The sequence below is a fragment of the Megalobrama amblycephala genome, linkage group LG15, assembly GCF_018812025.1.
Source record: "Megalobrama amblycephala isolate DHTTF-2021 linkage group LG15, ASM1881202v1, whole genome shotgun sequence".
Taxonomy (NCBI): Eukaryota; Metazoa; Chordata; class Actinopteri; order Cypriniformes; family Xenocyprididae; genus Megalobrama; species Megalobrama amblycephala.
The window spans coordinates 35,414,908-35,437,232 of record NC_063058.1 but is presented as its reverse complement, the minus strand read 5'-3'; the positions used below and the strand labels follow the sequence as shown (position 1 = coordinate 35,437,232).

Sequence of the window (22,325 nt, the reverse complement as noted above, 5' to 3'; positions counted from 1 at the left end):
TTAATTAAGTTTATTTTGAGGCCAGATATTATTCTCTTTGGTATAAGTTGATGTTCGCTTACCCGTTACCCGTCTTTGACTTTGTGAATTTCAAAAAAATGTATTACTGCCTGCAAGACCACTCCTAGGTTAATGCAGATTCATGCTGTCTGTCTGTTCTGCTTTCACTTTCTTGTAGAAACACTAAAAATGAAATGAGATGAACATTATAGTTTAATGTTTTTGAATTCTCTCGCAAGACAATTACGTTTTCCCAAGAAACTTTCATTTCTCAAAACATGAGATTTGCATTCACCTGCAAATCTCATAAATGGAATCAAACTTTTGGTCTTTGATTTTTAGTTTACTTATCTTTTATTTGATAGCACACCAGGGGCTGTATTCACAAAACATTTTTTCTTCCCATAGCAGTAAAAGTTCTTAGCTAAGATTACAGCCCGGAAAGTACTGCGTACTTACAATGTATTTACAGTGTAACTTCCAGTGATTATAATGTACCTATAAAGTATGTGTAAGTATAGGGCAAGGGTTAGCAATTTGTTTGGCATTGGCGCAATGTGACGCATCAAAAGATGATAGAACCCATTATAATCAGTGATATTGTCCACACTGGATGCGGCGTGGCACAGCACGTTCCCGACAGTAAAAGGATTCCCTGTTCTATTTCAGACGTAGTCCAAGTGATTTGCAACGGTCTGTTAGTCACGTTCAGACAGCTTTTAGCTGATGGTGATAATAGACGGCACCACGAGATGAAGATCTATTTGAGAACCAGCCACTATCAAAATAATCTGTCTACGGGCGCAGGTAGATATATTTTTGCTGCGGGCCAGTTTTGGCCCACGGCCGCCTATTGCTGACCACTGGTATAGGGGAACAATATGTAAAGTCTTGGCAATAAAGGAAAATAACAAATTATTTATACTGTAAGTATTTTAGAACTAAAGGGTACTTATACTATAATGATAGACAACAATCTTATGTTTAGGAGCAATTTAGTGAGAACGTAAACTGCTCACCTTTTTGTAAAAATAGTGCACAAATATATGAAGGCTTTTTTTAAATTATGGGGTAGGCTACATATCAGTGCATTTATACAGTATTTTGATTTTGATATACAGTAGAACTACAACTAGGCTATTGCATTTTTTTTAAATATTGGGGAAATATATTCTTGTTCCATGTAGTTACAGTGTAAGTACAATAAAAACACATGTATTCACACAATCTGATACCAGTTGGAAGCCTCTATTTGAAAAACAACCCATTTCATAACAGATTTACAACACTTATTCGTTTCTCTTGCTTGGCTTCCTCCTTCTCTTGTTCCTCTTTTTCTTTTTTAAAATTCTGTATGTATTACAAGAAAATAGAGTACACCCAGAAATGACCTCAACATTTACTCATCTTTTACCCTCATCCCTTCTTGGCAATATATATATATATATATATATATATATATATATATATATATATATATATATATATATATATCACCTGTTGTCTAATAATTAACTTATTAGTTACTGTTTATTTATTCATGAACATGATTTCACCAAGCACAACATCTTTGTTCATCCTGGAACAACATTGCAATCAACCAATCCGATGTTCATGTCAATTTTGGTCTTAAAACCCGGGTTTGTTGGTTATGGGTAGGACTAAATTTTCGGACAGAAATGTTGTTCCAGGACCAATAATATACTGATTCAGGAACATGTCTTACATGCCAAAATCACAGTGACCATTTTTATACGCCCTGTTTAGTTCAGTTCCTTTTTCCGGTGTCATTTATGTTACATGGGTGTTTTTTGAGTTTCCCCTGCGTGTTCCCTGAGTGTTTGGATTAAAAGACCATTTTCTGGAACTATTTCATGTCATGTGAATATATACTGAAACCACCCATGATGGTACATGTAAACACCAAAGTTAATCAGAAAAAAACTTCTGAAGAAGGAAAGTCATACATCTCAGATGGCACAAGGGTAAAAGATGAGTAAATGTTGAGGTAATTTCTGGGTGTACTGTATTTTCTTTTAATATATTCAGCATTTAAAGAAAGAAAAAGAAGAGGAATAAGACGAGGAGGAAGCCAAAGAAGAGAAATGCATAAGAAGTGTTGTAAATCTGTTTTGAAATAAGTTGTTTTTCAAATAAAGGCTTCCAAGTGATATCAGATAGCCGTAGCTGCGCCATACACTCGACGCCGAAGTATAAATCAGCCTTTACCCTGTAACTACATGAAACAAGATGGTAACAAGCACCACTTTAATTTACCGTCTGTAATGTCACCTGTATCTACATGGAACAAGAGTATATTTCCCCAGTACAAAAACAAATTGCAATTGTTGTAGTTCTACTTGCCTTGAAACAACTTGTGCACTTTTGCAATAAAAACTAAATACTGTATAAATCCACTGATATGTATGTGCTGTTTGATGCTTCGACTTTTTGCATTATAAAGCATTCCCAGAGATATTTATTTTATCTAAAAAGCTTTGTTTGTGTTCATCTGAAGAAGGAAAGTCGTATACATCTGAGATGGCATAAGGGTAAAAGATGAGTAAATGTTGAGGTCATTTCTGGGTGTACTGTGTTTTCTTGTAATACATTCAGATTTTAACGAAAGAAGAAGAGGAACAAGAGGAGGAGGAAGCCAAGCAAGAGAAAAGAAAAAGAAGTGTTGTAAATATGTTTCGAAATAAGTTATTTTTCAAACAAAGGCTTTCAAGTGGTATCAGACATGTGTTTTATTGTACTTAGCCTGTAACTTAATGGAACAAGTGTGTTTCAAGCACCAGTTTAATTTACAACACACAAATGTCACACTGAACTTGTGACTCCATGAAACAAGAGTATATTTCCTCAGGATAAAAAAGTTGCAATAGTCGTAGTTTTAATTGCCTTGAAACAACTTAATAGGTGCACTTTTGCAATTAAAAACAAAATATTGTATAAATAGTATATAGTATAAGTACCCCTTAGTTCTAAAATATTAGATTACCGAATATATTAAATTAATCTTTATTAAATTAATTAATCTAAATTAATCTAAGTTAATCTTTTTATTTTCAGACAAAGGTCTTCTTAAAGATTTTCAGTTTTGTTCAAGGTGATTCAAGCAGCAGTTGTTCAATAACGGAAGAATATATAAAAGTATTTGTGGTAAAAAGCACAATAATTAACATGATAATAAATAGCTGACTGACTTTTGCATTTATTGACATGACATGGTTAGATTCAGATGGTAAATATCATTAAGTTGGGTATCCACCTTAGATATAACACCCATATTTATAATAAAACCATCATATTTAAAAATATCATATAAAATCATATCATATAATAAAATATCATTTATTGTTACTACTTTAAATAATTTTATTTCTGTATTTTTAAAATATATTTTTATATTACAGATATTACAACTCTTATTTGTACTGAAGCCAATGCCCATTTTCTGATTAATTCCGGTGGTTATCTGTACCATCACGGGTGGTTTTAGTGTAATTCGCATGACAGGAAATAGTTTCAGGAGACAGTCTTATAATCCAAACACTCAGGGCAGGGGAAACTCAGAAAACACCCACTTGACATAGAGAGATGGTCCTCACTGTGGAACACAAAATGCAACTCCTCCCACTTTACATATCCCTAAACCTACCCGTCTCCACCCCCTGGATCTAAACCTATCTGTCTCCGCCCCCTGAATATGGATCCAACTCCTCCCACTTTACACATCCCTAAACCTGCCCGTCTCCACCCCCTGGATCTGGATCCAAGTCCTCCCACTTTACATATCCCTAAACCTACCCGTCTCCACCCCCTGGATCTAAACCTACCTGTCTCTGCCCCCTGAATATGGATCCAACTCCTCCCACTTTACCCATACCTAAACCTGCCCGTCTCCGCCCCCTGGATCTGGATCCAACTCCTCCCACTTTACGTATCCCTAAACCTACCCGTCTCCACCCCCTGGATCTAAACCTATCTGTCTCCGCCCTCTGAATATAGATCCAACTCCTCCCACTTTACATATCCCTAAACCTGCCCGTCTCCACCTCCTGGATCTGAATTCTTAAGTATTTAGTAATACTTAAGCCATTACTAGTGGGGTACCATGACCTTGTACCTGTACCATGAACCTGTATATAGTAGTTCTTTGTAGTTCTCTGGGAGGAATGAAAAAACAGTAGTTACTGATTAGTTAATAGTGAACTACCACCTTTAACTGAGCACTGAATTACTAATTCATTAATCAGAGTTTATTTTTAGTTGTACTCTTATTTTTAGTGTTAATAATGCATTACTCATTTGTTCCTGTGTAGTTATTCATTAATGAAGGATCAGGATTCTAAAGTGTTACCATATGAAATAATGAGAATTTAAGGCATTTGTATTCTGAAAAGTTGACTTTTGATTAACAAAACTCAGTTTTGAGTTCTTGAGTAGCCTACTTTTGCTTGACTACTCACATTTCCTTCAGAATGTAAAATCTAGTTTGACCCTGTTTGGGCAGATTGGGCCAGCTGTTGTCAAAATGCAAAAGTCAGGGTTTCAAAACAGGTCACTCTGATTCATTTGGGCTCGCTCTCATGTGACCACAGGAAATCAAAATGATAATCATTGTTTATTCACCATTCAGCCTGTGAGAGGGACCAAACAACATTGATCCTCAAATGAATGGAAAATTGAACTACACACAAGCACTGACTGCTGGTAAAACGAGCAAGATAAATCCCATTTTTTAATATATATTTACATGTTGTGTCTGTTAATACTTTGAAGAATTATCTCAAACATTTAAAGGTAAATTGTTCATGTAAAACACAAATACTCCGACATAGAATAATGTACAGTGAATGAGAGCTCTAGCGCAAGTTATAATAATAATAATAATAATAATACGTTTATTTTATATAGCGCCTTTCTAAAAACTCAAGGTCGCTGTACAATACTATATCATAAATGACAACAGTATGATAACATCATACAATCAGAGGTCAGAGAAGCAAGAAACAAAAAGATAAGTTTTAAGGTGGGTTTTGAAATCATGCATTGATGATAGGTCTCGAATGTGCTTCGGAATGGAGTTCCAGAGTGTGGGGGCAGAGATGTAAAATGCCTGACCACCGAATGATGCGAGTTTGTGACGTGGGATCAACAACTGACCAGTATCAGAAGATCTTAATGTGCGCATAGGAGAGTAGGTTTGAATGAGATCAGAGATGTACTGGGGGGCAAGACCATGAAGTGCTTTGAATGTGATGAGGAGTATTTTGTATTGAATTCGAAAACGAACAGGTAGCCAATGGAGTCTGTGGAGAATGGGAGTAATGTGAGAAGATTTCTTTGAATATGTGAGAACCCTAGCTGCAGAGTTTTGAATGTATTGGAGTTTATTAATTGTTGTGTTTGGTAAACCATAGAAAAGAGAATTACAATAGTCGAGTCAGGAAGTAATAAAGGCGTGAACCAGTGTCTCAGCATCATTGGTATGTAAGAAGGGACATAAACGTGCAATATTACGGATGTGAAAGAAGGCAGACTTAGCGAGTGGAGAGATGTGTGGAAGGAAGGAGAGTGATGAGTCGAAGATTATACCCAGGTTTTTAACGGAGGTGGAAGGTTGAAGCAAGACTCCAGTAATGTTAATACTGTCAAGACAGAAACGAGATGCAGATTTCGGTGAACCAATAATTAGTAGATCTGTTTTATCTGTGTTGAGTTTGAGAAAGTTACTGGTCATCTAGGTATTAATATCATGAATACAAGCAGATATGGAGTTGATGAGAGAAGGAGAGTTGTGTTGAAAACTAATATAGAGTTGGGTGTCGTCTGCATAGCAGTGGAAGTTGAAGCCATGATGATGGATAACGTTACCTAATGGGAGCATGTAGATGATGAAAAGTAAAGGCCCAAGAACAGATCCCTGGGGAACACCGTGAGAAACAGGGGCAGTGGTGGACTTGGCTTGGTGAATCGAGATGTAATACTGACGTTCAGACAGGTAAGAAATGAACCAGGATAGAGCAGAACCAGAAATACCAAGAGCAGAGAGTCATGAAATGAGAATACTATGAGAGATTGTGTCAAAAGCAGAGGAAAGATCTAACAGAATTAAAATGCTAACGGAGCCTGAGTCAGTGGCCATAAGGAGGTCATTGACAACCTTGAGAAGTGCCGTCTCAGTGCTGTGGTGAGTGCGAAAGCCGGATTGGAAACATTCGTAGAGGTTGTGAGATGACAAATAACACTGAAGTTGAGCAGCAACAACTTTTTCAAGCAGCTTTGAAAGAAATGGAAGGTTTGAGATTGGTCTGTAATTGACCATGACAGAAGGATCGAGACCAGGTTTTTTTAAGACAGGTGTGACAGCTGCAGTTTTTAATTCCAGAGGAACAACACCAGTACTGAGTAGCTGAGAAATGAGAAGTGAAATAGGCAGTGAGATGACAGGTGCGCAGTTTTTGAGTAAAGCAGTAGGAGCAGGATCAAGACGACAGAAAGATGCATTTGATTTCTTGATTAGCTCAGAGATATAAGCAGGGGTAAGAGGGTTAAAGTCAGTAAGAGTGCCAGGTACAAAATCAGAGGGGAAGTCATGCAAGGGGTGAGAGGAGTTAGTAGGTGAAAAGAGATCATATATGCGATTTATTTTATTTTGAAAGAAGTGTAAGAATGACTCACAGAGGTCTGCTGAGTTACTCATGACAGGTGCAGGAGGGTTGGTGAGTTTATTAACCACAGAAAACAGTGTTTTGGGACGAGAGGATGCATTAGTAATGAGGGTAGAGTAGTAGCTGGAGCATGCAGTATTTAGAGCAGATTTGTATGACTGTATGTGTTCCTTGAAGGCAATAAGATGAGCATTCAAACCGGTTTTCCTGTGAAGGCGTTCAAGGTGGCGACCGGTAGTTTCCAGTTTGCGAAGTGCAGGTGTAAACCAGGGAGATGAATGTGTCGAGGGTACAAGTCTACATTTAAGAGGAGCGTGTATGTCAAGGGCGTTGGAAATGGAGGCATTATATTTGGCAAAGATTACAGGGGCGCTAGTGTGTACAGTAATATTGGACAGATGTGTTTGTACAGATTCAGAAAACAGTAATGGATTGATAGAATTGTGGTTACGGTAGGTTATGGTGGTTTTCACCCTAAGGCGGGGAAGAGGCATTACACAGTTTAGTTCAATGAAGAGGTGATCAGAAAGTCCAATATGAGAGCCAAGCACGGAAACATTACGTAAACCAGCAGTACAGACCAAATCCAGTGTATGACGTCAAGCAATCCCAAGCTCCTTACAGAGCCTGTATGTGGTCGAGCCGGGGATGCGATTTCAGGCTACGCAGTTGAGATAGTGAGTAGTTGAGCGTCATACACAGCTGAATAATAAGCCCAGAGTTAGAACTCTAAGCAGAGCAAGTACTGGGACGATGCGAGCAATGATAGGCATGGTTAAATCACTGACAGGCGGTAACAACACATCACCGGTGTTTGAAGAACACACTTCTTTCGCAGTAGAACGCAAGAGCGCCGCAGCACTCGGGTGGCGATCAGCGCAGTACGGGGGACCTTTTCAGTCAGATTGAATGCCGGGGGGTAACCAACCATCCAAAATACTGATAAACACGATAGATAAATGAGGGAGTGGAGACTCACCCGCCAGCTATGTAGAAGGTCCGATTGAACAGCGTGAGGACGAAGATCGGCAGACGACAGCAGAGTGGTGTGAGTTGGATGAGTAGCCAGTGATGAGTAGAAGTTACCTGAGTTAGTTGTAATCCACAGTAGAATGGCAATAGTAAAGTCCGGTTATAGTCCAAAAAGACGAAGTAAAGTTCCAGTAGCGCAGGAGAGGAGATGACAAGATAAACGCAAGGCACAACACAGCAACAAACAAACGAACAAAGAATTCCAGTGAGAAGCGGCAGCAAGACACGCACAGCATACTCTCACCAGAAACGGAAACGGAGTGTAGGTTTTTTTTCCTGTCAAAATCTGTTCTTGACAGGCTTTTTTTTTTTAATTACGGGGTAGTCTACATTTCAGTGCATTCATACAGTATTTTGTTTTTATTGCAAAACTGCACTGATTAAGTAGTTTCAAGGCAAGTAAGACTACGACTATTGCAATTTTTTAGTACTGGGGAAATATACTCTTTTTCCATGTAATTAGTGTTTGTACAATAAAAAAAAAAAGCACACAATCTGATATCAGTGACTCCTAGAAAAAATAATGATAATATTTGAAAAACAACTTGAAAAACAGGTCTACAAAACTTCATAATTTATTTTTAAAATCAACTTTTCATTTCAGATTCTAAAGTCCTGACAGAAAGTAGCACGTTTTGTCCGTTTTTGTTGTTGTTGTTTCTCTTGCGTAGCTTCTTCCTCCTCTTGTTCCTCTTCTTCTTTTTTAATCTTTCCACTGATGAATTATAAAAAGGAATCCCATGACTTTTGCTATTTTGTATTCTGTATTAAACGAAAACACAGTACACCCAGAAATGTTCTCATGGTTTACTCATCTTTTCGCTTCTGACCAACTTGACAATGACAAAGCATATTGTAATGAGCAATGTGAAGCTTGAAGTTTCATGACGTTCTCGCAAGAGATTCATGTGAAACTCATGCAAGAGCTGCCATCTCTGTTCCTCTGTCTTGTTTGTTTCTCATTATTATTATCTGTTATTCTGTGTATTTTGTTGTGCATTAATTATTAAAAAAAAGTTACATCAAGCATGAACTCTCAACTCATGCATGTGCAGGTCACAGTTGGCCGAAAACATTAGTCTACAGTTTAAGAACTTAAAATATTTGTTATTTTTTGTACAAATACTTATAGTTTCACTTCAGAAGACATTGATTTATCCATTGGGGTCGTATTGAACTGTTGTTATTGCTGTAGCCTACCCCGTAATTAAAAAAAAAAAGCCTTTATATATTTGTACACTATTATTACAGAAAGGTGAGCAGTGTATGTTCTCACTAAATCACTCCCAAATGTAAGATTGTTGTCTGTCATAATAGTATAAGTGCCCCTTAGTGCTACAGTATAAATGTGTTATTTTCCTCGTTGTTATCTCTTTATTCCAAAGACTTTACGTATTGTTCCCCTATACTTACACATACTTACTTCATAGGTACACTATAATTATGCTGTAATTAAGCAGTATTTTTTTGGGCTGTAAGCTAAAGTGTTACTGAATAGATTAAATTAATCTTTTTATTTTCAGACAAAGGTCTTCATAATGATTTTCAGTTTTGTTCAAGGTGATTCAAGCAGCAGTTGTTCAATAACGGAAGAATATGTAAAAGTATTTGGGGTAAAAAGCACAATAATTATCATGATAATAAATAGCTGACTGACTTTTGCATTTGTTGACCTGACATGGTTAGATTCATTATGATAAATATCATAACATTAAACCATCATATTTAAAAATATCATATAAAATCATATCATATAATAAAATATTATTAATTGTTACTACTTTAAATCTAGATTACATATTATGTGATCTCATTCAATGCTTTCAGAATCTTCCTTTTAAAATAATTTTATTCCTGTATTTTTTAAATATATTTTTATATTACGGAGATCACAATTCTTATTTGTACTGAAGCCAATGCCCATTCACATGACAGGAAATAGTTCCAGTCTTTTAATTCAAACACTCAGGGAACAGGCAGGGGAAACTCAGAAAACACCCACTTAACATAGACAACACCGGACAAAGGAACTGAACCAAACAGGGAGTATGATTTTGGCATGTAAGACAAAAATGTACTACCCTTAACTTTTCCCTAAAATCATAGGAAAATGATGTAGAAGCACCAAACCCTGGTTTTAAAGACCAAAATAGACAGGAACTGTAAACTGTCCTCAAATCTGATTGGTTGATTGCAATGTTGTTCCAGGATCAACAAAGATGTTGTACTTGGTGAAATCACATTCACAAATACACAAATAAACAGGAACTAATATATCATGATAGAAATGTATACAAGACACTAGGCTCCATTTTACAGTTTTCATTCAACATGATTTACTGTACTGTAGATTCAGGAAATGTCATCCAATCTGAGGACATAGTGTAATGTTTTGGAAATGAATCCTAGGTATAAAGAAGCATGAAAGACACAAATTTGAAACAACTTGTCTGTCTATGTGACCTGTTTCCTAGTGTTAGCTCTTTTGTTCCTCTTATTGAAGTCCTGTCTTCTTTCAGTTCATTGTTCTGTGTTGTTAATGTTATGTGGAGCATAACTCTGAGATCAGAGGTGTAAAGTCCAGGTTCAGAAAGTAAAAGTCCTCCTCAGTATTTTGTTCCAATTACCTGGATTTACTAATTAGCACAGTTTTTCAGCCAGGAGGTAGAACTAATTAGTGAAATCAGATGGCTGTCTCTCTTTTTTTCAGTTCTTTTCTTTCCTTCAGTGATTCTTGTTAACAGGCTTGTTAATGCTGAGGTGACTCTATAAATAATATATACAGATTTTGTGGTTGAGATATGGACCAGTTTGGTTAATTTCTTTGCTCTTGGCTGACATGTGGCATTTCTATGGCCTGCTTGTGGCCCAGATCTGGCAAACAGAAGAGGTTCACCCAAGTGCCATCATTCCACGCCACATGTGGCCAGATCATGATTCAAGTCAAGTCACATTTATATATATATATATATATATATATATATATATATATATAACACTTTTTACAGTACAGATTGTGTCAAAGCAGCTTTACAGTGATAACTGGTATATAATTTTGTCTGCACAGCAGCTCTTGAAGAAAATGGTCTTAAGTAAATTCAGTATTGACTCATCAATAGTTATTAATTTAGTTAATTTATCTATTTCAGCACTGGAGAAAACAGTGATGTCATCATCCAGCTCAGTTCAGTTTGCATACAATCATTCCGTCACTTTTCCTGAAGCTGCCGGGAACTTTCATATGGAGCGTGGCCACAATAATACGATGGTCAGTCCAGCACTCTGCACTTCTCATGGCACGAGTGAAGAGAATATCCATGTGAATGTCACTCACAATGATGAAGTCAATCATGTGCCAATGTTTAGAATGAAAGTGCATCCACGAGGTCTTATATTTTGCCTTCTGCTGGAAGATTGTGTTGGTTATGGTAAGGTTATGCTCAGAGCAAAGAATAAGTATCCTCATGCCATTTGCATTCACCATGCCAATGCCACGCCTACCCAGTACTTCACTCCATATCCTGTTGTTCTGTTCCACCCTAGCGTTAAAATGTCCAAGCAAGAGGATCTTGTCACTCCTAAGTATCCGGCAAAGAGCTTCATTCAGTGCCTAGTAAAAGCATTCCTTGGCCTCATTCTCAGATGGTAAAGTTAGTGCATAAGCACTGAGAAGTGTGGGTAACACTTTATTTCACAGTGCCGTAGTTACACATTACTACATTTTGTCCATGTTCATCAGTATCACATCTATCTAGATTTGTTCAGATTTCTCAGTCTTGTGTAGGTTTTTGTGTCATTTAATGCTTTGCTCAAATTGAGTTCAGAACTGGACTTTTCATTTACATTTATTCATTTTTCAGAAGCTTTTATCCAAAGTGACTCACAAGTTTGCAATACAACAAGACACAAGTGTTCACAATACAAGTTTTAGACATTGATAAGAGTAGCATAAGCTAGAATAAGGTGGGAAGTGAAAGCATTTTTTTTCTTTGTGACTGGATGGCATCTAGAGGTTAGGTGGTAGGATGACTAGAAAGGAGAAGTTTACTTCTGCCTCAGTGAGGGAAGAGAGAAGATTTGTGGCTGTGGCTGGTTTGAGTTCTGTGTGTGGAGCTAAGAACTGACTGCTGATGGTTGTTATTTTGTTAGGGAAGAAGTTATCGAAATCATCAGCAGTTAAGGAAGTGGTAGTTGGTGGTGGGTGGTTGGTGGTAAAGGGGACAGATGAGATTTGAATGTTTAGAAAAGTGTGCATGTGTTTGAAGCACTGTTGATCTTGTTGTGGAAATATGAAGATTTAGCGGCATGAACTTCATCAGAAAAGGATGAGTGCACAGACTGATACCTACTGGTACAAGCTCTCCCAGTCTAGGGTTAGGAAAGAGTAAGAAGATTAACTTAAACCAAAAAGGAGGAACGTAAACATGAAGGATTCCCTTCAGTCATCTACCCCAGAAATGTGAGTCAAGCGCTTGATGATGCACATTAAAAATGATTTATCTCAGTTAAGCAAATAAAATGGAAGCAAACAATCTTCAGTTATTGGAAGGAGAACTAAATGACCTATGCAGGTAAAAAAATAAATAAATAACACAAGCTTCCCTCCAATCCCTGACTAACTCCCTGGCACCCCTCCCTACAGCTTCCCACAACAGAGTTAATATAAGAAAAACACAATACCTTTTAATAACAAAACAATGTTAGAAAGAAAAGAAAAATCACAACTTGATAACAAAAGGACCGCAACACTGTTTTGACACCAGAGCACACACAAACTTCAGTAACACTATATAATAACATTCAGTTATAAGTCAATTTATAAATTATTATTAATAGCTGTCGCAGCAGTAATGTTCCTTCACGCTCCCGCAGGAGTTCAGTTTATTTGAAAATTTCTCAGTTTTTCTATAGCAAATTCTACACCATCACAACTGACTACCAGCGAGGCTCACCTTTATGATGCCATGATCAAACACTCGAGACACAAGAAGGCCTCACGTTCCAGTGACTAACCCTACGACTAGCACACTTTCAGCTTCACACTCTGCAAGTTTATTGTTTATTTATTTTATTTTTTTATTTTATTTGTATAGCACATTTCATACACAATGGTAATTCAAAGTGGCTACTGTTGGAGCACACCAGGGGCCGTATTCACAAAACATTTTATCTTACCACTAAGAGTTCTCCTAAATAGCAGTAAAAGTTCTTAGCTAAAAGTTTTCTCTTAAAACCTATTCACAAAGCTGCTGAGACAAACTTTTACTAAGGAATAGACTGAAGTCTTAAGCTAAGAGTAAGGCAGGGTTGACCTCATTGCTATGGAGTAAACACACAGTGATTGGCTGATGGGGAGGAGTCAGCGACTTAATCATAGAAATATTGTAGAATGAGGTGTCATGTTTCCAGATTAAAATAAATGTTTTAAAATACAAATGTTGCCCTATTCAAATAAATATTTTTTTTTAAATTTTTTTGCCATAGTCAAAATAAAATGTTGCCATATTGTTGCCATAAAGGTTTTAAAATGTAGGCTAAGTGTCACTAATTAAACTAGTATATACAGTTAATTGTCTGCCTCTTGGATGTCTGCATCTCAAGGGAATGCAGAATTCAAGTGACAAATTATGTTTTAAAAACATAATTTAGGAGAAACACATTCGAACAGTCTTTCTAATCAGCTCGAGAAGAGGAATAAATACACAGACGAGAGCCGACTCACCTATAGATACTTTGACAGTTTTCTGCATTCCTCCGCCACCCCGCTCCTCACTCTCGGCTGGGGATACGGAGATAACTTTGGGTTTGGGCTAAATTCCAAGCTCGGAGCCCTCAATCCCCTTGGACAGCACACCAAATACACTTATTATATATATATTTTTTACTCTATTCAATCATTTGTATGTGTGAACTCATGAAAAACCATTGTCACAGGTAATCAGACAATATTTTTTTATTTGTTAAAGTTTTTTTTTTTTTGGCATCTCATCGTAGCTAAGGCTCTATCGCTATTGCCTCAGTGGTGTTCAGTGTCTTTGGGTGGATTAGGACTGTTTGTGATTTGGTCTTAGTGACTTAGGAGTCCTCTTGACTACTCCTAACGTTTCACAGATTTAGGAGCTAGTTTTAGCGCTAAAATGCTTTGTGAAATACTCTTAGAGCAAAAATTTAGGACTCCTAAAATTATGACTGACACGCCCATTATTTTTAAGAGTTTCTCCTAAATCGGCAAGTTAGGAGCTACTTTTAGCCTTAAGATGTTTTGTGAATACGCCCCTGATCTCTTCTGGAAGCTGGTTCAGCTGCGGCTGGCATAACAGCTAAAAGCAGACTCTCCTTGCTTTGAGTGAACGCTTGGTATTTCTAAGTGACTTGATCCTGATGATCTGAGTGAACATATCTGCAGTGTATTGAGGTCCTAGGCCATTGAGTGATTCATAAACAAGTAACAGTACTTTAAAATCAATTCTAAATGCAACTGGAAGCCAGTGCAAGGACCTGAGGACTGGTGTGATGTGTTCATGTTTTCTGCTTCTGCTCAGTGTTCTGTATGAGCTGCAGCTGTCTTATGGTATTTTTGGGAAGGCCAGTGCAGAGTCCATTACAGTAATCCACCCTGCTGGTGATGAAAGCATGAACAAGATTCTCTAAGTCTTGACTGCAGACAAAGCATCTAATTCTTGCAATATTTTTGAGATGATAATATGCTGATTTAGTTACTGTCTTTACATGGCTACTGAAACTAAGGTCTGACTCCAGAATCACACCAAGATTCCTGACTTGATTTTTAGTTGTTTGACCCCTAGAGTGAAGGTACATGTTCACTTTGAGAACTTCATCTTTGTTTCCAAATGCAATGACTTCAGTTTTGTCTTTGTTTAACTGAAGGAAGTTTAGGCACATCCAGTTTTTAACTTCATCAATGCATTGACACAGAGAGTCAATGGGGCAGTAGTCGTTAGGTGAGAGGGCGAGGTAGATCTGGGTGTCATCTGCATAGCTGTGATGGGCAATTTGGTTCTTTCTCATTATTTGGCTCAGTGGCAGCATATATTATTGAACCTTGAGGGACTCCACATGTCATGGATGTCCACTCAGACTTATGGATACGCACATAATAACCTCTCCATTCTGAGTCTGACCCGAACCATTTCAGGACCATCCCAGAAAGCCCGACCCAGTTTTCCAGGCTGTCAAGAAAAATGTTGTGATCGACAGTGTAAAACGCAGCACTGAGGTCGAGTAGAACCAGCACTGATAATTTACCTGTAACGGTGTTCAGCCGAATATCATTTAATATCTTTATGAGCACTGTCTCTGTGCTGTGATGCGGTCGGAAACAAGATTGAAAGTTGTCAAAGTGTCCATTCAAGCTTAGGAATTTGTTCAGCTTATTGAAAACATTTTTTTCAATGATCTTGCCTATGAAAGGGAGATTTTAAATGGGTCTGTAGTTGCTCAATATGGTGTTATCCAGATTGCTCTTTTTCAGGAGGGGCTTAACAACTGCAGTTTTCAAGGATTTTGGAAAAGTCCCAGAAAGAAGTGAAGAGTTTACCACTTCTTGTTGATCTGCTTCTAAACAGTTAAAAAATCTTTTGAAAAAAGATGTGGGAAGTGTGTCAAGGGCACAGGTTGATGTTTTAAGGTGCTTTACTGTTTCTTCCAAAATTTTACCATCAATTGTTTCGAAATCAGATATAATTGCTACTTTCTGAGGTTCCAATCTGTTCTGTTTTACCCAAGTGCAGCCTAAGAATGTGCTGATCACCTTTCTGATAATACTGATTTTCTCAGAGAAGAAGGATGCAAACTCACAGCATTTGCTGGAAGGGGATAATTCTATCCGATTATTTGTAAGGGTGAACTCGTGAAAAGGAAGCTGTTATTAACAAAATTCAGGAGGAGCAACGTTTAAATAATCTGACTAATCATCATGTCATTTCAGCCAGCTGTCAACAATCAGTAATCAATGTATCTACCCAATCAGCATGAGTGAAACAGTTAAAAGTGTTAAAGTGTGCAAGCAGACTATCTATGGAAAAGTCGCATTCCGCCAAAGCATTTTTATCTTTATGCACATAATAATAATCTTTTACATTGTAATCCTTTTATTTTTAATATTTGGCATGTTTGTGTGCTGCTGCGCGTCCATGTGTGTTTAATAAGCAGAATGTACACACCTTGAGCACCCGCATATAGACACTTATTTCTAACGTGCTCTTTAAATGACAAAATAAATATTGCACCATTGACTTTAGACCAGGTTTCAGTTGGTCAATGGCACAGTCTATTTCAGTTTCCTCAAAATTGTAACATGCCGACTATGTGCCTGAACAATGCAATTCAATTTAATTCACATATTTGTTATAGTGCATATATATCACAATACATATCATTTCAAAACAGCTTTACAGAGAATGCATGTCAACTTTACAATTTAGAGAATCTGGTGTCGGAGGTGACTGTCCAGTATATGTGGTTTCAGAAATGTACATATAATCATGCAGTTAGCTAACTGTAATAATTTAGGCAATTTAATTTACAATCACTGTTAACAGTTTAATTGAAGATAGAAGCAATGAGCTCCTAGAAATAATGAATTACATATTAACAATAATTAGGATATATAGAAATTTGGGAATGTGCATGTTGACATAAAACAAGGTTTACCTTTATGGGTTGTTGTGTATATGGAGACAACTTTTGTGCATCCTATATATTATATATATATATATATATATATATATATATATATATATATATATATATATATATATATTGTATTATATTATATTATATATTACAGTGGGTACGGAAAATATTCAGACCCCCTTAAATTTTTCACTCTTTGTTATATTGCAGCCATTTGCTAAAATCATTTAAGTTTCCTCATTAATGTACACACAGCACCCCATATTGACAGAAAAACACAGAATTGTTGACATTTTTGCAGATTTATTAAAAAAGAAAAACTGAAATATCACATGGTCCTAAGTATTCAGACCCTTTGCTCAGTATTTAGTAGAAGCACCCTTTTGATCTAATACAGCCATGAGTCTTTTTGGGAAAGATGCAACAAGTTTTTCACACCTGGATTTGGGGATCCTCTGCCATTCCTCCTTGCAGATCCTCTCCAGTTCTGTCAGGTTGGATGGTAAACGTTGGTGGACAGCCATTTTTAGGTCTCTCCAGAGATGCTCAATTGGGTTTAAGTCAGGGCTCGGGCTGAGCCATTCAAGAACAGTCACGGAGTTGTTGTGAAGCCACTCCTTCGTTATTTTAGCTGTGTGCTTAGGGTCATTGTCTTGTTGGAAGGTAAACCTTTGGCCCAATCTGAGGTCCTGAGCACTCTGGAGAAGGTTTTCGTCCAGGATATCCCTGTACTTGGCCGCATTCATCTTTCCCTCGATTGCAACCAGTCGTCCTGTCCCTGCAGCTGAAAAACACCCCCACAGCATGATGCTGCCACCACCATGCTTCACTGATGGGACTGTATTGGACAGGTGATGAGCAGTGCCAGGGCTGCGTTCAGCCCCGACAAAACGTTGCAAAACGTTTTTTAAATGGAAACGGTGGTGCCGTTGAACACCCCGTTCTGATGACGCAAGTGTTGTAACTATGGCAGCTGAGAAGGACATTCTTTGTGTTCTTTTTGAAGAATTTTCAGAGCCTGATGAAATCGGTATAAAGACTGCAAAATATGCTCGATGTTACAGTCACTGCCCTTGCCGTCCAGAATAAAAGATAACTTCCCAATCGAGTGAAGGGATTTGTGGAATCTAATTATTGTGATACAACATTTGCCTTGCATTTCAGCATGAAAAGACAAACATTTCAGGTGAAGGATAATCCACTTCTTTATCTATATATTCTTTATCACTGTGTTATGATCTATATTATTTTTATTGTGAGTATTAGGCTTATCATTATTGCTGATCACTGTTGTTGTGCTATGATATTGTGATATTTACCATTATATAATCAGAGGAGTATAGAAAAGTTTATTAAAGTGTCACTTCACAATACAATAGCAAAATATATAAGTATAGTATTTTTGTAACATTAATACCCATTGTGCGAGCTGTCTCTTTAATACCACGTGGTTTATATACATCTGGCCGTTGATTGGGCTGACATTTCTGACACACCCACCAAACAAGAGAAAACGCATCTCAAACCTGTTGCACACCGTTGCACACCGTTTCCAGGAAACATGACGTTCAACCCGGAAAACGTAGCAAAACGTTGCGCACCAGTTTGAGCTGGTGATTTAGTCATGGGGTTTATCAGTTCTGTTTTGTGATTGGGTCACTGTCTTGATTGTTCACAGGTGTTTCTTGTTTGTCATTAGTCTCTTTGTATAAATAGTCCTCATGTTTCATTGTTCTTTTGTCTAGTTTTGTTCAGGTAACACATTTTGGTGAGTTTGTCCATGTCCGTGCTGTGCCTCTAGTCCAATCCAGCCCAGCCAAGTCTTTCTTTACTTTGTGTTTGGTTTATGGATTCATGTATCTTACTCTAATAAAACTGCACTCAGGTTCTCACTGCAACTCGCCTCAGTCAACTTTAGTTACATAGTTATAAACAATATTATACTAGAACAATAAATGTTGTAGGTTACACAATTTCACACAGATACATGAAATTTTATTGCACACATTTTCTGTTAAATGCAATTATAGAGAAGTGAATACCTAAATATCACATACTGAAAATGTCTATTGAGACACAGAGAACAGGGAAACAGGAGAAGCACACTTTTCATTTTTGGTCAAATACTGCCCTCAACTGGTGAACAGAAAATATCACATAGATTTCTTAATATTTCTATTGAACAGTGTCTCATCAGCTATATTCATTTGTTATTTTTAGTTAAAATCTAACCGTCAAAATAATTTAATTTTAGAAGAAAGTCATTTATCCTTTAAAATAATTGTATTCAATTTTAAATAAATTAGGATCCAGAATTTAGTCAAACATCTTTAGTAATAATTATCAATGCAGTTCTGAGAATAAAGAAAATCTTTTAAGAAAAACCCTTCCAGTATCACATGGGTACATTCAAACCCTATCACGAAGTATTGAAGCATGTATGAAATATATATAGCTGAAGACATACAGACACTAGGAATCATTTCCATTGATCAGACTGAAACTAAAACACTTCAGTTATTGAACACAATAACTCTCACTGAAGCCAGAATCAGTTTGGATGATAAAGCAGATTTTATTGGACTGTCCCGTGATATGAAACAGGTGGCAATTCTTAATGAGTGAGTCATTGATTCAAACGATTCGTTCGAACGGCTGATTGACTCCGGAACGAGTCATGATTGATTATGAGACACAGCTGATCCGAGTTGAGCGTTTCTCTTTCTTCAGTGAGGTTTGATCTCCTTATATAAGAAGATCTGGGGCCCGTTCTTCGTACGTCGCTTATTACATCCGAGATCAAATGACACATCCAAGATGATATCATCGTGCTAATCATGATCCGGCTAATTGGGTTCTTCGAACACACCTGTTGTGTATGATTAGTATCGCTGGATTGAGTTATCTGAGATAATTGCGCGGTCATGTGTTGGCTTAAAAGGGGATATGTATCGATAGTAGAAACATTGATCAGCAATGCAGCGATTGGCTGGAGTCAAGACGGCAACGTAATGACATCATAGAATGAGAAAAGACACCTGACGAAAAACTTGACGAATTTCTAGACATTTATAAGGAAACAGCCAAGCAAATAAATGACAGAAGAACGACATAAATGTTAGATAAATGAAATGTGCACTATTTTTTTTTTTTTTTTTTTACATGATTACCCAATTATTTAGGCTATATTCACAATTTCTATTATTTGTACATTCAATTTTTTATTTCAATGTTGTAATTAGCAACTAATTTACCTTTGAAGCATATTTGACAGCATTAATTAAAGTTTCTTAAGGGTCAAGATCAAGTTATCTGCATCTCCTGCGCTTCATCAAGCCACTCCCATAATATCTGTCGCGGTTCAAATGCACAAATGCATGTACGGCATAGACATCTGTACATCATGTGTGTAAAACTCCAATAAAAAATATTACGTAATTATTCCCTCACGAATGAATCTCTCACAGAGTAAAACTGTCGGTGTCTATATTATGACACTACACGGCATTATAATATTATTTGCAAATTTATTTTTAAATCATTATTATTGTCCCTGGTTTACATTAGGGTACTCTTGTGGGAAAGTAGCAGAGGCTGGGACAGACTTTAAACATCACCTCCGCTTAAAAAGATGCAATCTAATCCTGTTTACATGAAATAAGCCTGCTCCCGAGCAGGTTTGAGCTTACGGACCTGTTGCTATGACAGCAAGTCTAGGATGAGCTTCGAAGAACCAAACGATCCAAGATCATGCCAAATCGTCAACAGTCAAATCCAGCTAACTGAGTTAGCGACGTACGAAGAACGGGCCCCAGGAGGAGCTCCAGCTGGAGATGTGCTGTTTGTTGGTGTGTGTGATCATCATCTGAAGAGCTGGAGAAGAATCAGAAAATTTCTTCTGAATGTCATAATGTGCAGAAAGAAGCATCAAATACAGCTTCAGAAAAAACACATTACATCCACATGATTTTTAGTAGTTCTGCTTTCATTGTAATTTTAGTTTAATTCTTTAACTTGCCTCTGTTTAGTCTATCGCTGGACGTGAATACAGTGTTGCAGGTTTGATGTGTCTCAGAGCAGCTATAAACCCGGATTTTTTCCATTTACTTTAATGCAGTTCAATAAATGTAATGTCTTTATATTTATAGTAAACTGTGGTTAGAGATGCCGGTTTTATTTCACACTCTACATAATTCATTTGAATAAATGATATGATTAGTTAGAATAAAGATTGCCTTGTCACTGTCAGGTGTTGCCTGTCATTCATAAATAATTTTAATAAATTAATTAAAGAATCATTAAGTTAGCCTATGGTCGGTGCCTATCGGGTGATTCTTCTCCTCTACGTCGTGCGTTAAAATCCTTTAATGCATGGCTAGCCGTGGATTATCCCTTACTTATATTTTGTGTTTTAGTGCATCAGGTTATTTTATTTCAAGTAATGAAGTTTTTTTTTTATCTAGAGGATCTGCTGTGACTGACTTCTCCCTCATCTTTCTCTCTGTTAGATACACGGCGAGGGCAAGCATTGGCTGGGAGCAGTTCCCGGAGGGCTCCGGCTGGAGTTAGGCAGCGGCTCAAGCTGCTCTGGAGGAGCTGAAGAAGAGAAGGTGAGAGGAGACTGAAAGATGACCGAGAGAAAAACTCTAGAGAGATGGAAACTGCTGTAGAAATGAGAATTAATGTGTTTCTCAAACGGAAGGCTGCATTTCTCATCACACTAACTACACCAGCCCTGATCCTGAAGCTGTGAATCTGCTGTCAGAAACACATTTCACACTGAAGCTCCATTCATTTCTCCTTTAACACCTGATCTATGATGTGTGCAGCCGTCCACCAGCTCCTCGCCGCCTTCCCCGACCCCCAGCAGCTCCCGGCCCGTGTCCCAGCCAGAAGAAATAAAGGTAAGATGATTTTGATCATGAAGAAGATCAATATATCAGTCTTTCACATGAGCAGACTCTTGTATGCTAAAGCAGCTCAGAAACAGTGTGTCTGTCTGTAGTTCAGAGTTTCAGCTCGTCCTGTGATATGATTCACTTTCAGATCTTCTGCTGTGACAATGATTCACTGCAGTTTCTGTTTGATTTCATTTTCAGATGGAGGAGGAAGTTATGTTTTAATTTGTAATTAATAAATATTTTATAACTTGTATGGGCTTCACATTTTTAACTGTATAATTTTGTATAATAATGCGCGATTACAGACTGTGTGGTGAGTCCATCTGCGTACGTTCACATGCTAATGAATGAGAGCAGCTGCTGAACCAGGTGATGAGGGAGCCCTACACAAAGAGGTCGAGGGGTTTTGGGTTTGTGACCTGCAGTTCAGTAGGTGAGGTGATGCAGCGATGGACGCTCGTCTGCACAAAGTGAACGGAAGAGCTGTTGAACCCAAGAGAGCGATTTCTAGAAAAGTAGGTTGTTTTTGTTGTGTATATTCTGAGAAATGTTACTCGCACAACCAGCATTCCAGTTATCAAATTAAACAACATTATTTACCAATAGAACCCTCTGTCTTTTTTATTTATATATATAACAGAAAAACCAAGCTTACAGGAAAATCATACATTGACTACAACATAATCAAGTGTTAATATTTTGTTGGTTCTCTCTTATTTTTGCATGTTCATAATTTCTTTTTTTGTCAGCCTAGCCAACAATTATGTCGCACAATTTGGCATTTCTTTGCGTTATCACAAATAACACAATTGACTCCAAGCACCATATATGCTTATATGTGTGTGTGTGTGTGTGTGTGTGTAAAATATCATTTTTTCCAATTTAAAAAACACTTTACCACTAACAATTTAAAAATGGCCTCTTTTTCGATTTACTCTCATATATAAAAATTCTAGTGAAATTTCTGTAGGAGGCGCTTCAGCCCCGTTTAATACAGAACTAGAGTCAGATGTTCAGTTACCACACGCTTTTGTTCCCATAATGCTTCATTTTCTGT

General features: G+C 37.3%; 1 protein-coding gene across 2 annotated transcripts in view; it reads right to left on the bottom strand.

The window, feature by feature from the left end:
• The window catches only part of LOC125246921 (ubiquitin carboxyl-terminal hydrolase 21-like), a 51,019-nt gene extending 43,038 nt beyond the window's left edge, over positions 1-7,981 (bottom strand). The window contains exon 1 of one of the 2 annotated variants that reach the window (XM_048158061.1): positions 7,660-7,981. The gene's annotated coding sequence lies outside the window, so the exon portion shown is untranslated. Of the gene's footprint in view, positions 1-62; positions 186-7,659 lie in introns of those variants that run through there. The other variant, XM_048158059.1, reaches the window with a different exon arrangement.
• Between the last annotated feature and the right edge of the window lie 14,344 nt (positions 7,982-22,325).